Genomic DNA, 12,810 nt, shown 5'->3' with positions numbered 1-12,810 from the left:
GGTGCTGCAATAAGGGGGATTGTGAATGTGTGAAGTTGGCTAAGAGCCAATGTGAGACCTCGGTGTCGGGATGCTTGGAGAGGGGTGACGAAGAGTAGTGGTATTCTCTCCAGAGGTTTGAGAAGGGTTGAATAGCTTCTCAGGGGACTCGTGATGCCAAGTTGGGTGCAAGGGGTATAGGGTGGAGTGTCATCTCCCTTTAGGTGATTGTGGACCTCGTGATGCCAGGTTGGGTGCAAGGGGTTCAGGGCGGAGTGTCATCTCCTCCTGGGTGATTGTTGCAGCTAGATTTCTGTGGATTTAACAAATTGATAGTTTGTTTACCTATTTGACGTGCTATTGACCAAATCCAAGTTAGGATTAACCGTCCACTTGCTGAGTTTTTATTTTAAAAACTCACATTTGTTTATTGTGTCTTTCCTTCAAAGTAGGAGGTGGCTGAGGAGCGCTCGATGTGTGGGAGAATTTTGTTTATGGTTGTCTGACAGCATGTACATACTCGACAGGAGGCGAGATGTTTAATGTTTATGGTTCCTAGTTTTTTTTTTTTTTTTAGAAATCCCTCTCTTAACCTCATCTCCCCATGTGTAAAGAAACAAAGTTTTATGATAAATAGAGCCGAGTGCAACTCAATTTCTTATGATTTAGCTTGACTGAAATTTATTTTATAATTCCTAAAATTCAAGCAAGTCGTGTGACTTGATCTGAGATCTTGGGTGCGACATTGAGTGGTATCAGAGCCCAGATTTGTTGGAGTGATAAGGTGTATGAATTTTAGATGGACGGTAGTATACCTGAGTGTTTAGACATAACTGTCAGTGTAACTTAGGACAATTATTGGTATGGGCAATTAGTTTTATGATTAGTATGGTTTGAGTAACGTGGGAATATTACGTTACATTTAACTAATAGCATTAATCTCTCACTTCTGATGTGGGTGATGTCCAGAAAGTTTAGGAGAAGATGGTTTGGAGATCGACTGGGAAAGGGAGGTGGAGGTGGAGGACAGTTGGGTCAAGGAGATCAATTGCTTGGAGTAGGAGAGTTTCTCTTTCCATCCCAACCCATTAGTTGTTCTCGTTTTCGAAAGATACAACAGGGCATTTGATAACTGGAAGGTCTTGAAAGAGTTAGAAAATGCTATCAAAGTTTACTAGGGGACGAAAGATTGATTACCACCTTGAACTGTTAAAGTAGATACGAACATCAAAAGAGACTTGGCATATGCTCTTAAAGTTAAAGAGTGCCCACAAATATTATTTTTACGTGGAAATAGGATTTTGTACAGGGAGAAAGAGTTTCGAACAGCTAATGAATTGGTTCATATGATTGCACATTTCTACTATAATGCAAACAGACCTTCATGGGTTGATGGTGCAGCCATGAATTCACCTTATTAAGTGCAAGTCAAGACCTGAAATTTTTCTTCCGGTACAGATAAGAGAGGAACATACCTTAATATAACAAACAAGGCGTTATTTATGCGGGCTTTCTTCTTTCTGAGTATCTGACTAGCACTTGCTTAGATTCAAATAGAAAATACGAGGAAATCAGACTGTGGAAGGAGACTGGCCTACTTATCCAATTCTTGCTTAACTCCATCATGCACTTGTCGATCCCATTTAGAAAGGCTTAGCGGGATCTATGCATCGTCCCCTAGAAGTTAAAAGATTGGATGGTTCAATTTAAAGCTTGGAGTTCTTATGCTGATAGTTTTCATTGCATTCTGTTTTCTTCAATTTTGGTTTGGTGATAATCTTTATGTTACTGTATAGATTGCTTTTAGTCACGACACTTTTGAATTGAAACTTACTTCTACATTACTAGTCCACCATATTCAGTGTAATAAAAGTTTCAGAGGAAAACAAATGAATCTGACTTATTGGATTGGTTAGTGCACTTTTGTCTAATGGGTGTGATTGAGGAGCTTGTCTCCGCCGAGGAGAGAAGCGGCTGCGTTTGGGGCAGGGCCGAGGATGGAGGATGTGTTGTGAGCCTTGATTTCCTTAGGAAATTTGCTGGAGAGACGGGCCCAAATTCCACCGCAACAACCACCTCTGCCGCCACCCCAATAGCCACCTTTGGTGGAGCATTGCACCCAGGGATTGGTAGAGCAGTTCGTGAAATTAAAGCCACCAAAATTCTTAGGAATGGGACGTCCCAAGGAAGCGGAGCAGTGGATATCTGCGTTTAGCTTATCATGTGCTAATGGCTCTGAGATTTTGAATGAATGTTGGCCAAGTGGTATCAAGGAGGCTAGTCTTCATCAATTTTGCCTTTCTGCTTGGGAATTCAGAGAACATTACCGTTATAAATAAGTTTCAGATGTTTTGATGTGTGTGAAAATCAACAGAGTGAGGATGACAACTTTTTCTGTTGATATCAAAAGTGTCTGTGGATCAAATGTTGGTCAATATTATTAGTTGATGTATCATGTATGTTCACAGGGCAGAAACCATGCTTTTCGTAGAGTTAGTATGAAGAGTTGGTCTTAGAAATATATTAACGGTATTCCCTTTTGATAATCTCTGGTTGCATGTTCGATAATTTTTCTAGATCTTGATATGTCATTGAGAGTAAGTACGGGTTGATAATGCAATTATCAGAGTTGTCATAAATAATGATCCATGCCAAGGTCAAGTCAATTCTTTTAGGAAGATCATACATTCCATCGAAGATGTCGGTTGCCACTTGCCATCATTTTTCTATCTTGAAAGTGCCGATTTCGAATTGGTTGGCTTATAAAATGCAGATTTGGCAATTGCCTCTCCCGTGGTGTTCGCATTGCTTTCTTGGTGTAGCAATAGACAGCCACACTATTCTCTCATCCACATGAAGAGAGGTATCAGGCATTAAATCTACGGATGGCGAATGTTTATGGTTGGTAAAATTGCTTTAAGACTCGAGTAAAGATCATGTCGTAAACCTACGTTGTATTAACCTTAGAAACCGCTAGTGACTCCCATATTCTGTATACGAGGCATAAGCCGTCATGTCCATTAATACTCGTATCATGTGAATTATTGTGGGGGTCCATTCCATGCTTTATACCTTGTTAAGAAAGCTTGCTTAATGGTTGGCTGAGGTCTATGATATATGGTGGCTCTGAAGTGGCAAGCACTGTTGTCTGGATGTCTAGAAGTATTATCATCTGAGTTATGTACATAAATTCTTAGTGCTAGGTGTTTTGCTTGATGAGAGTTTGGGTCGTTAACCTTTGGTAACTCATTTCTTTTAATATTTCTATAACTCATTGGTTGAAAAAGCCGCTGTGGTTCATAATTTGGATGTCCTGGTATGTGGTTCTTGCTGTTTAAGGGAGTGTTTTTCTTGATGGTGGGAATGCGTTTTGCATCCTGCATTTGTGAGTAAGGGTTTAGGAAGTTATTTGTTTTTTCTTGGTAGCATGAGAGCTTCTGAAGCATTTGCTAAAGAATTACCTGTATTGCTGGATATTTGTGTTTATCTATTAATGTGTCATGTTAGAAGACTCTTATTTAGAATTTTGTTATAAACTGACTTGTGAAAATGTCTCCTCAATGAGAATAGTATTTGCATATGTGAAAGGTCTCTTCTCTGTTTGTACGCTCCCTTTGGCATTTATGGCTTACAAATTTAGAACAAACATCTGAATGTCACTGATTTGATGAGATGTGCCTTATTTTCAGAAGTTGAATTATTTTTCTCACTTTTGCCTTATCTTGGTATGGTATTTTGCAACTTGCCTAGTCTAGTCTAGGTGTCATATTCCCATTTCACCAAGCTGAGACATTAAATCTCCATTTTCATGCATGTTGACTTTTTTTTTCCTGGTATATATGAATATTGGTCTTGAATTGAGCTGTGGATGGCTATGTGTAGGCGAAGAACTACTGAGGTCACTCTTAGGTGTTGTTGGAGAGGTGTTGGGGTACTAAAAGAGAAGTTGTAGAGTCTAATGGTCTCATGATAATGTTTAGTTTGTACATGAGCATGCCTCTCATCACTTGAAGTGTGGTTATTGTATAGTCATCAATAAGGTGACAGATGCCCTTAGTAGTCGGTTGCGAGTATGACAAATTTTGAACCGAAGAGAGCAAGTATGAGGACGAAAGTGATTCCATTAGTTAAAGTTTTATGGCGACATCATGGGCTTGAAGAAGCGACATGGGAAAGTGAAGAAGAAATCCGTCAACAATACCTTCATTTGTTTATTTGAAATCCAATTTCAAGGACGAAATTTTCTAAGAGGGGAAGGTTTGTGACGCCCAAATTCTCCTTCTCTTTTCTTGTTAATTAGATTACGCATATTAGAGACTAAGATCATTTCTTAGGTTAAACAAAAAAATTTCACGTTATGCTAGTTCGGCCACGACCACCTCAGGCTTGGAGTGACAATTCAAGGAGAAGCCTTTCTCCCCCACGTAGATGCCAAGTGTAGAATGTGAAAGAAAGGAGGGGGATGAGGCAGACCACAATTCTTTTTCTTTATTTTATTCTCTCCTCTTTTCTCCTTTTGGGGGGAATGTTCAGTCGAAGGAACCCATTCTTTTTCCCTCACCTGCATTTTCTTTCTCCCTCTATCTACCAAGACACCCACTTCTTTTCTCCCATGTTCTCGCTTCGTTCCACCAAAACCCGACCCAATCTCTGCCCCTCGTAGCCTAGTGCCCTCATTCAGCAGCAGAGTCATCGCTACCCCGTCCCATTCGGAGCTCCCGCCGCCAATCGCAAAGACCCGACTCGCCCGACGCTTCCTTTCTCTTCTACCGGTGAAAAATCCAGGCAAGTGCGGCTGTGATTAGTGTCTTGGGTTCACGAAATGGCTATGCCTAGTTGTGCATGTGAAAATCGGGGTAAATTTCGAGGTTGGGTGCGAGAAATTTGGGAACCAAAGCTTGGTTTGGGAGCTGGAATGTGAGCAACTCAAGTTCAATTCCTTTGCACTAGACTAAGGAATTCTTTTGATTACTGGGTGAGGTGCCCTCGCACACTATCCAGTGGGTCTTCCTTTCCTTCAGTTTTGTTTTGGTTCGGCTTCGTTGATGGTGTGCTTTTTGTAAGTTGCTTGTTGGATTAATGGTCAACATAAGTGTAGAAACTTTGCAAGAAAGCTGTGATACGTTGTTTTACTTGGTAGAAGGCCATGTGTATTGTGAATATTTGCTTTGTACTGAGTTGTGGAATACTTCTTTATAAATAAAGACCTACTATGATTATTCTTAGATGTTGTAAAAGAGTGTCAAGATGCTGTAAAAGAGAGTGGTAGAGAAATTAATGGTTTGGTTGAGCTAGAAAAGAAGAAAATGGTTCAAAATGTTTATGTTTAAGAGAAATATAGGTGAAAAGCCTTTTATTTTGTGTCGCCTTGATTTTTAATGATGAAGATAATGAAAAGAACATCCATTAGATTGAGTTCAACTTCTAGTTATAGTAATATGGATGCAAAAATGTGTAGATATGAGTAGTTTTCTTGAAACAATAAGCTGTATTGTAGAAAACAGCAAGACCTTTGATGATTCCATGAATTTTCTGTAATTTTCTATATAGAATTGGACTTTGAAACCTTTATGGAAGTTGTAGGACACATCCTTAGGAATAACATATCAAAATTTGAGAACAAATGAACAAGATTTGGTTAGTGAAACGATTTTTCTTCTATAGGTACTACATCTGGAAGTTGCTGCAGAATTTTAGAAAGAAGACCGAAATTACTGCTCTTAATACATTGAGATATAGACTTAGTTTTCTTCACAGAAAATGTTAATCTATGTCTTTTATTTAACATACTGAAATTTCGTAATATTCCGATAAGGTTAGATATATTTTCTGTGTCTGTGATTGAAACTGCTCATTTCAGTCCATAGACTGCTTTGATCCGAGAATGTGCAGCAGTTGTGGTGTCGTCTTTAATGAGAGTTCCTATATACTTGAAGTATTTTATGATGTGTGTTTAGATCTATTTGTGTTTGTTCACATGCTGAAGTTGTTGGTGCTGCAGTAAGGGGAATTGTGAATGCGTGAAGTTGGCTAAGAGCCAATGTGAGACCTCGGTGTCGGATGCCTGGAGAGGGGTGACGAAGAGTAGTGGTATTCTCTCCAAAGGTCTGAGAAGGGTTGAATAGCTTCTCAGGGAACTCGTGATGCCAGATTGGGTGCAAGGGGTACAGGGTGGAGTGTCATCTCCCCCTGGGTGATCGTGGACCTCGTGATGCCAGGTTGGGTGCAAGGGGTTCAGGGCGGAGTGTCATCTCCCCCTGGGTGATTGTTGCAGCTAGATTTCTGTGGATTCAACAAATTGACAGTTTGTTTACTTATTTGTCGTGCTATTGATCAAATCCAAGTTAAGATTAACCGTCCACAAATTGAGTTTTTATTTTAAAAACTCACACTTGTTTATTGTGTCTTTCCTTCAGAGTAGGAGGCGGCTGAGGAGCACTCGATGTGTGGGAGAATTTTGTTTTTGGTTGTTTGATAGCATGTACATACTCAACGGGAGGCGAGATGTTTAGTGCTTGTGGTTCCTAGTGTTTTTTTTTTTTTTTTTTTTTTTTGTGTAGAAATTCCCCTCTTAACCTCATCCCCCTACGTGTAAAGAAACAAAGTTTTATGATAAATAGAGCCGAGTGCAGTTCAGTTTCTTATGATTAAGCTTGACTAAAATTTATTTTGTAAATCCTGAAATTCAAGCAAGTCATGTGACTTGATCTAAGATCCTGGGTGCGACAAAACTTTGTAACTATATCGTCTCATTTACTATAAAGGTTAGTGCCATGTACTCCGCCTCAGTCGAAGACAAGACAATGTGATCCCGTAAGGACGTTTTCCAACTAACTGCACCACCCGCTAGCATAAATACGTACCTTGCTAAAGGCCTGCAATCATCTAAGTCACCGGCGTGATTCGAATCCACAAAACCAGTTGTCTCACTGGCATTGCTGTCCCTCCGCTACACTATACCCACGTTTGTTGCCCCCTTCAAATATCTGATGATTCACTTGACAGCTTCCCAATGAGCTTTACTAGGACGCTTCATATAGCGACTAACCACGCTCACAGCTTGTGAAATATCAGGCGTAGTGCACACCATAGCATATATAATACTACCCACAACACTTGAATAAGGAACATGAGACATATGTTCATCCTCCTCCTCAGTCTGCGATGATAATTTATTTGAAAGTTTAAAGTGTTTCGTTAAAGATGTACTTACAGATTTTGCCGACTGCATATTAAAACGTGCTTTAATCTTCTCAAAATATTTTTTCTGAGATAAACATAAAACTCCTACAGTCCTGTCACGCAAAATCTCCATACCCAAAATTTTCTTTGTAGCACCTAAATCTTTCATCTCAAATTTAGCATTTAATCGCCTCTTCAACACATCAATATCAGATATATTCTTAGCTGCTATCAACATATCATCAACATATAAGAGTAGATAAATCAAAGAACCATTCTCCAATCTCCTATAGTAAATGCAGTTATCCATCTGACTTTTCGAATAGTTTAAACTAGCCATGAAAGTATCAAAACATTTATACCACTGCCTAGGAGACTATTTCAACCCATATAAAGATTTATTTAATAAGCAAACATGATCTTCCTTACCGGGAATAGCAAATCCCTCTAGTTGCCTTATGTAAATTTGCTCCTCAACTTACCGTGAATAAACACAGTTTTCACATCTAGCTGCTCTAATTCAAGATCTTGCGAAGCAACTAAAGCAAGTAAAACACGAATAGAAGTATGTTTTACCACATGAGAGAACACCTCATTGTAGTCAATGCCCTTACGCTGTGTATATCCCTTTGCCATAAGTCTCGCCTTATACCTCGCCGCCTCAACATCGAGAATGCCCTCTTTCCGTTTAAAGACCCATTTACTTTCGACGATCGTTTGGCTCTTAGGTACTTTGACTAGCTCCCATGCTTGATTTTGATAGATGATTCCATCTCTTCACTCATAGCCCCTAGCCACTGCGATGACTCTGAATTAGCCATCGCCTCAGAGTAAGACGAAGGCTCATCTGCCTCTACCTCATCACCTACCGTCAATGCATAAGCAATATCTATATAACCATAACGTATCAGTGATTTAATTTGCCTTCTCTGTTTATCTGCGGCTATAGTCTGCTGCGGCTTTGCTAGTTGTTCACTATCACCGACTTTAGAAATTGCGGCTTCATCTCAGTCTCAACCTCTGCTACCTTCGAGGTCTCTGGAGTCTCCACCTGAAGCTCCACTTCACTAATGACACCATGATCTATATTCTCTGCTAGTTGTGTCTCAAAACTCCTCTGTTGAAGCATTGCAATTTCGTCGAAGATCACATCTCTGCTAATTAGAAAACCAGGTGATCTGGGATTGATGCACCACATCTGGTAGCCTTTCACCTCATGTGCATAACCCAGAAATATGCACTTCTTCAGGTACAATTTTGGCTAGGGCAATGGTGAAGCAGCTCCAAGTTTGCGTAATTTTCAGGTAGAAATTGCTGCAGCTGAAACCTAATCCGTACCCAGTCACTGAACCCATCTCTGGTATTATCATCTTTGTCTGCATACAGCATGCTAAAAGACCCTTTATAGTCAGCCAAAGAAAAAGTCCAACAGATTCCAAGTGCTTCATAGATCATCGATTTGTCAGGAAAATAAACATGTGCATCTCGAACGATTTGTCTATGTATATATATAATTGGGCTTGGTCTGGTCCATCTCACCTACACGAGATTTGGGCACGCCTAGCTGGCCACCCAACCGTGATTCAGGTCTATCGACGCTAGGACAACAGCTTCCGAGTTAAGGTCAACATCCGTGAACCAAACTAAATAAGTTGACTCATAGGTTCTCATCTACCATCAATTACTTACACTTCCGGCTGCATGAATTAATGACTACTACTTCTCTCTTGGAGTGTTTGTTCACGTTAATAGCTATAGTCCGGATAACTAGACTTTATATATCACCCCTCGCAATCGAGTTGTAATAATTTTTCCAAAAGTACTCCAATCCTCTTTCCTTTTAAGCTTATTTAATGTGTTATTTTCTATAACTTTTTGCAACTTTATGTAATAGCAACCGCATTACTTGAATTGGAAATTGAAAATAGCCATTTCGCTTCTATTCCATCACAACCTAATAATCCGTATGTTACGTTGCAACAGTGTTCTATTATTCCCTATAAGAATTAAATAAAATGTTCTTTCCAATTCTTTATTTGACTTTGCTGTTCCATTCTCTGTTAGGAAATAGGGGGATGGCGTGCATTTGGAAATGAAGAGATCGCTTGCTTAATCAATCTTCGTTCTTATGGTATTCCTCCGTGACTACCATCTGTTTGCTAGAAACATTCTGGATATAAGGAGTTTTTGGCTACTTCTTCTTCTTTTGTTGATTGGTCTTACTGTATTTTTACTCTAATTTTTACTCAATTTTTTTGCTTTTGCTCTGCCTCCTAGTATGGCGTAAGAGTTGAAATCCATACATGAAATTAAATCGTTCCCACCCGAGTCCCCTAAGAAGTGGGAATTCAAAGCCCTCATCTCCCCATAGGAAGAGATCGAAAGACAACAACGTGCAGGCTGGCTCAGGCAAAAGTTGAATCAGCCGTGGGTTCTCGGAGTTTTTGTGGAGAAATTGCTGCAGCTGAAACCAAAGTATCGTCTTTGCTAGAAGACCCTATATAGTCAGCCAACAAATTCCACGCGCCTCATAGAGCATCAATTTGTCGGGAAAATAGCTCTGCGCCATTTATTCCGTGCCGCCTTTTGCTTCACCATTAATTCGGGTTACACACGGAGTCTGAGTCGATCTTCGGGGTTAGCTTGATGAAACCCATGCCAAGGCAAGGCATTCACATGTTCACGACGATTGACTCAGCAGTTCATTTCGTTTAATCAAAGAGGAACACAAGTGAAATCAGGGAATTCTCTCGGGTGGGCGCGCCTGAGAGCACGCCGCGCCATATTCGTCCATTCAAGTCGATTATTGGGCACCTCCATGGCGATCTGACTCGGGTGAACGAGACTGCCGTGCTCCTGGAATTACATCTCAAAGTAATTTTACGAAAGTAATGACGGATTAGAGGAGGGTAATTGGTAGCATGAGAAAAAAGGGAGCTGACGAGAAGTCAAACCACTACATCATCTAACAAAACAAACTCTAGTTTATTCAATCACCATCGGTGCCCATGTAGGGTCAGGATCCGATTGCCCCGACTCTAAACAACACATTTCCTAACAATGATTTCTCAATAGATTAAAAAGATTTGTTTTGTGGAGAGATGATTATGGTCGGGTTTGCGGAGTTTTTCAAGGAGAAATTGTTGCTGCTGAAACCGAATCAGTACACATTCCCTGAGCCTCTCTCTGGTCTTTATCGTCTTTGTCCTCATCCAACATCCTAAAAGACCCTTTATTCAGCCAGAAAAAAAGTCCAAGTGACAAGATTGCACGCCCTTAATAGATCATCAATTTGTCCGGAAAATAACTCTGTGCATCTCGCTCGATTCCGTGCCGTCCTTTTGCTTCACCATCAATTCGGGTAACATGCAGGGTCGAGTCGATTTTCAGGGTTAGCTTCAGTGGAAACCCAGGACAAAGCAAGGTACTCTGGATTCATGAGTATATTGATTCAAAGTTCGTTTCGTCTCATCAAAGAGGAAAACAAGTGAAAACAGGGAATTCTCCTAGGCATGATTAGAGAAATGCAAAATTTGCCCTCAACGTGATGACATTCTGGCAGGCCCGCCCGGGAAGCATGCCGCACCATATTCATCCATTCAAATCAAATATCGTTTACCTCCACAGCGATTGATTTGAGTGAAGAAGAAAGTTGTGCTACTGGAATTTTATATCTAAAATTAATTTTGTAAAATTAATGACGGCATAAGCAAAAAGGGAGCTGACGAGAGGTCAAACCGCTGCATCATCCAACAAAACAAATTCCGGTTTATTACATCGCCATCGGTGCCCATGCGGACCATACATAGAAAAACAAGAAGTTCTAAGACCTATGCTTTTCTGCCACCGGAAACTTGACGGGAACCAGCTGCCCTAGAACCGCCCGATCTGGTTCCTTGTTCTAAATTTTGGAGGACGGTTTCCTGGTTTCAGGTCGGGAACCTATAACCTCGACTGTAAACAACACAACTCCTAGCAATGATTTCTGAAAAGATTAACAAAGATTTATTTTGTGGAGAGGAGGTTATGGACGAAATCCTTGACCTTGAGGATCAACTGGGTGGACTGGGCCACCTCCGGGAATATGTAGAAGGCGTGGAACATGGTCGGGAACTCCACCAGTTCCGCCGCCTTGCCGGACTTCCTCAGCCACTCGCAGTACCTCTTCTGCCAGTCCCTCAGTGGGTCGAACCCCCCGACGAACACCACCGTCGCCGGGAATTCCTCCAGCCCCGCCACGTCCGCCGCGTTCGGCCCGCTCACGTTCACCGCCCAGTGATCCCGGTCCGCCCCCTCCGGCAAGAACGCCCTCCAGCACCAGTCCGTCCGGGGCACCGACACCAGCGGTGCTCCCGTCAGCCGGATCTCCGATTCCGTCCGCTCCTCGCCCCCGAAAAAGGGCTGGATCGCCACCAGCCCCACCACTCGGACCCTCGCGAGCTTCCGCTCCGACCGGGAGGCCATCACCGCCAAGTGGTGCGCGAGGTTGGCCCCGGCGCTGTCCCCGGCCAGGAAGCACTTGGAGACGTCGGCGACAGGGGGCAGGGCGGAGGGTTCTCGTCGAGGAAGCGGAGGACGTCGAAGCCGTCGTCGTACTGGGAGGGGAAGCGGTGCTCGGGGGCGAGGCGGTATTCGACGGAGACGACGACGGCGGGGAGCTTGCGGGCGAAGCGGCGGCAGACGGCGTCGTAGGCCGAGGAGGCGGCGCTGAGGTAGCAGAAGCCGCCGCCGTGGAAGAAGACGAGGACGGGGAGGGAAGCAGCGGGGGAGGCCGGGGCGGGAGGGGGTGAAGACGCGGAACCAGAGGGGGCGGGAGGGGTCGACGGTGACGTCGGAGGAGGAGACGCCGCGGACGGGGGCGGGGTTGGGAGGGGACTTGAAGTCGAGGAAGCCCATGAGGCGTCGGTTGACGGTGCCGTCGGAGCGGCCGCAGAAGTCGGTGACGCGGGTGAGGAGGGCGACGGCGACGCGGGTCTTCCAGGGCATCTCCGGCGAGGACGGGGCGGGTTTCTTCGCCGAAGTCGCCATTGCCGAGATTCAGGGCACGATGATGGTGGGGTTCTCTCTCCTCGGTTTATTGCAGACGACGACATGCGCGGGCGCAAGGGAAGCGTGGGGGTTGGGTACGTTGGCCATACTGCCACGTGTCGCCCATTAATGGGCCTGAGTCTGCAGGTGGGCCTCCCGTTGCGGTTGCTGATTGGTTGGTTTAGGAGGGCAGAACAGGTGATGGTGGGGCCCCATCAATAATCAAAGAGGAAACACTTGTCTCTTCTGCTTTTCTGAACCCATGCATTGTCACCGACAAAAAAAAAAAAAAAAAAAACCCATGCATTGTCAATGATGTCAAGCTCGTTCGTTGATCACGAGGGCTTCGCCGCAACGACCCGACTCTTAAAATTCACCGACCTGCATTTACGAATGATTACCGAGCAAACCCGCTTCTCGACCGTCGTCGCCTCTCCACTCTTCCACCGTCCAGCAACGACGACGGTTTGCTTCTGCGTCTCCTGGCTCCACTTCCCGATGGTCACGACGGCCTATCCTTCATATTCAACGGCTCTATTGCAACATGATCTCTAGAGGACATCATCAACTTACCCGTGTTAAATTTAATGTCTTGAATTTGAATTCGGATAATAATTTATT

At 43.1% G+C, this 12,810-nt stretch overlaps 1 pseudogene; it reads right to left on the bottom strand.

Moving 5' to 3' along the window:
* Window positions 1-10,928: 10,928 nt before the first annotated feature.
* On the bottom strand, window positions 10,929-12,272 carry LOC120288172 (annotated as a pseudogene).
* Window positions 12,273-12,810: the final 538 nt, after the last annotated feature.

Source organism: Eucalyptus grandis, chromosome 9 (assembly GCF_016545825.1).
Source record: "Eucalyptus grandis isolate ANBG69807.140 chromosome 9, ASM1654582v1, whole genome shotgun sequence".
Lineage (NCBI taxonomy): Eukaryota > Viridiplantae > Streptophyta > Magnoliopsida > Myrtales > Myrtaceae > Eucalyptus > Eucalyptus grandis.
This window is presented reverse-complemented; position numbering and strand designations above follow the sequence as displayed.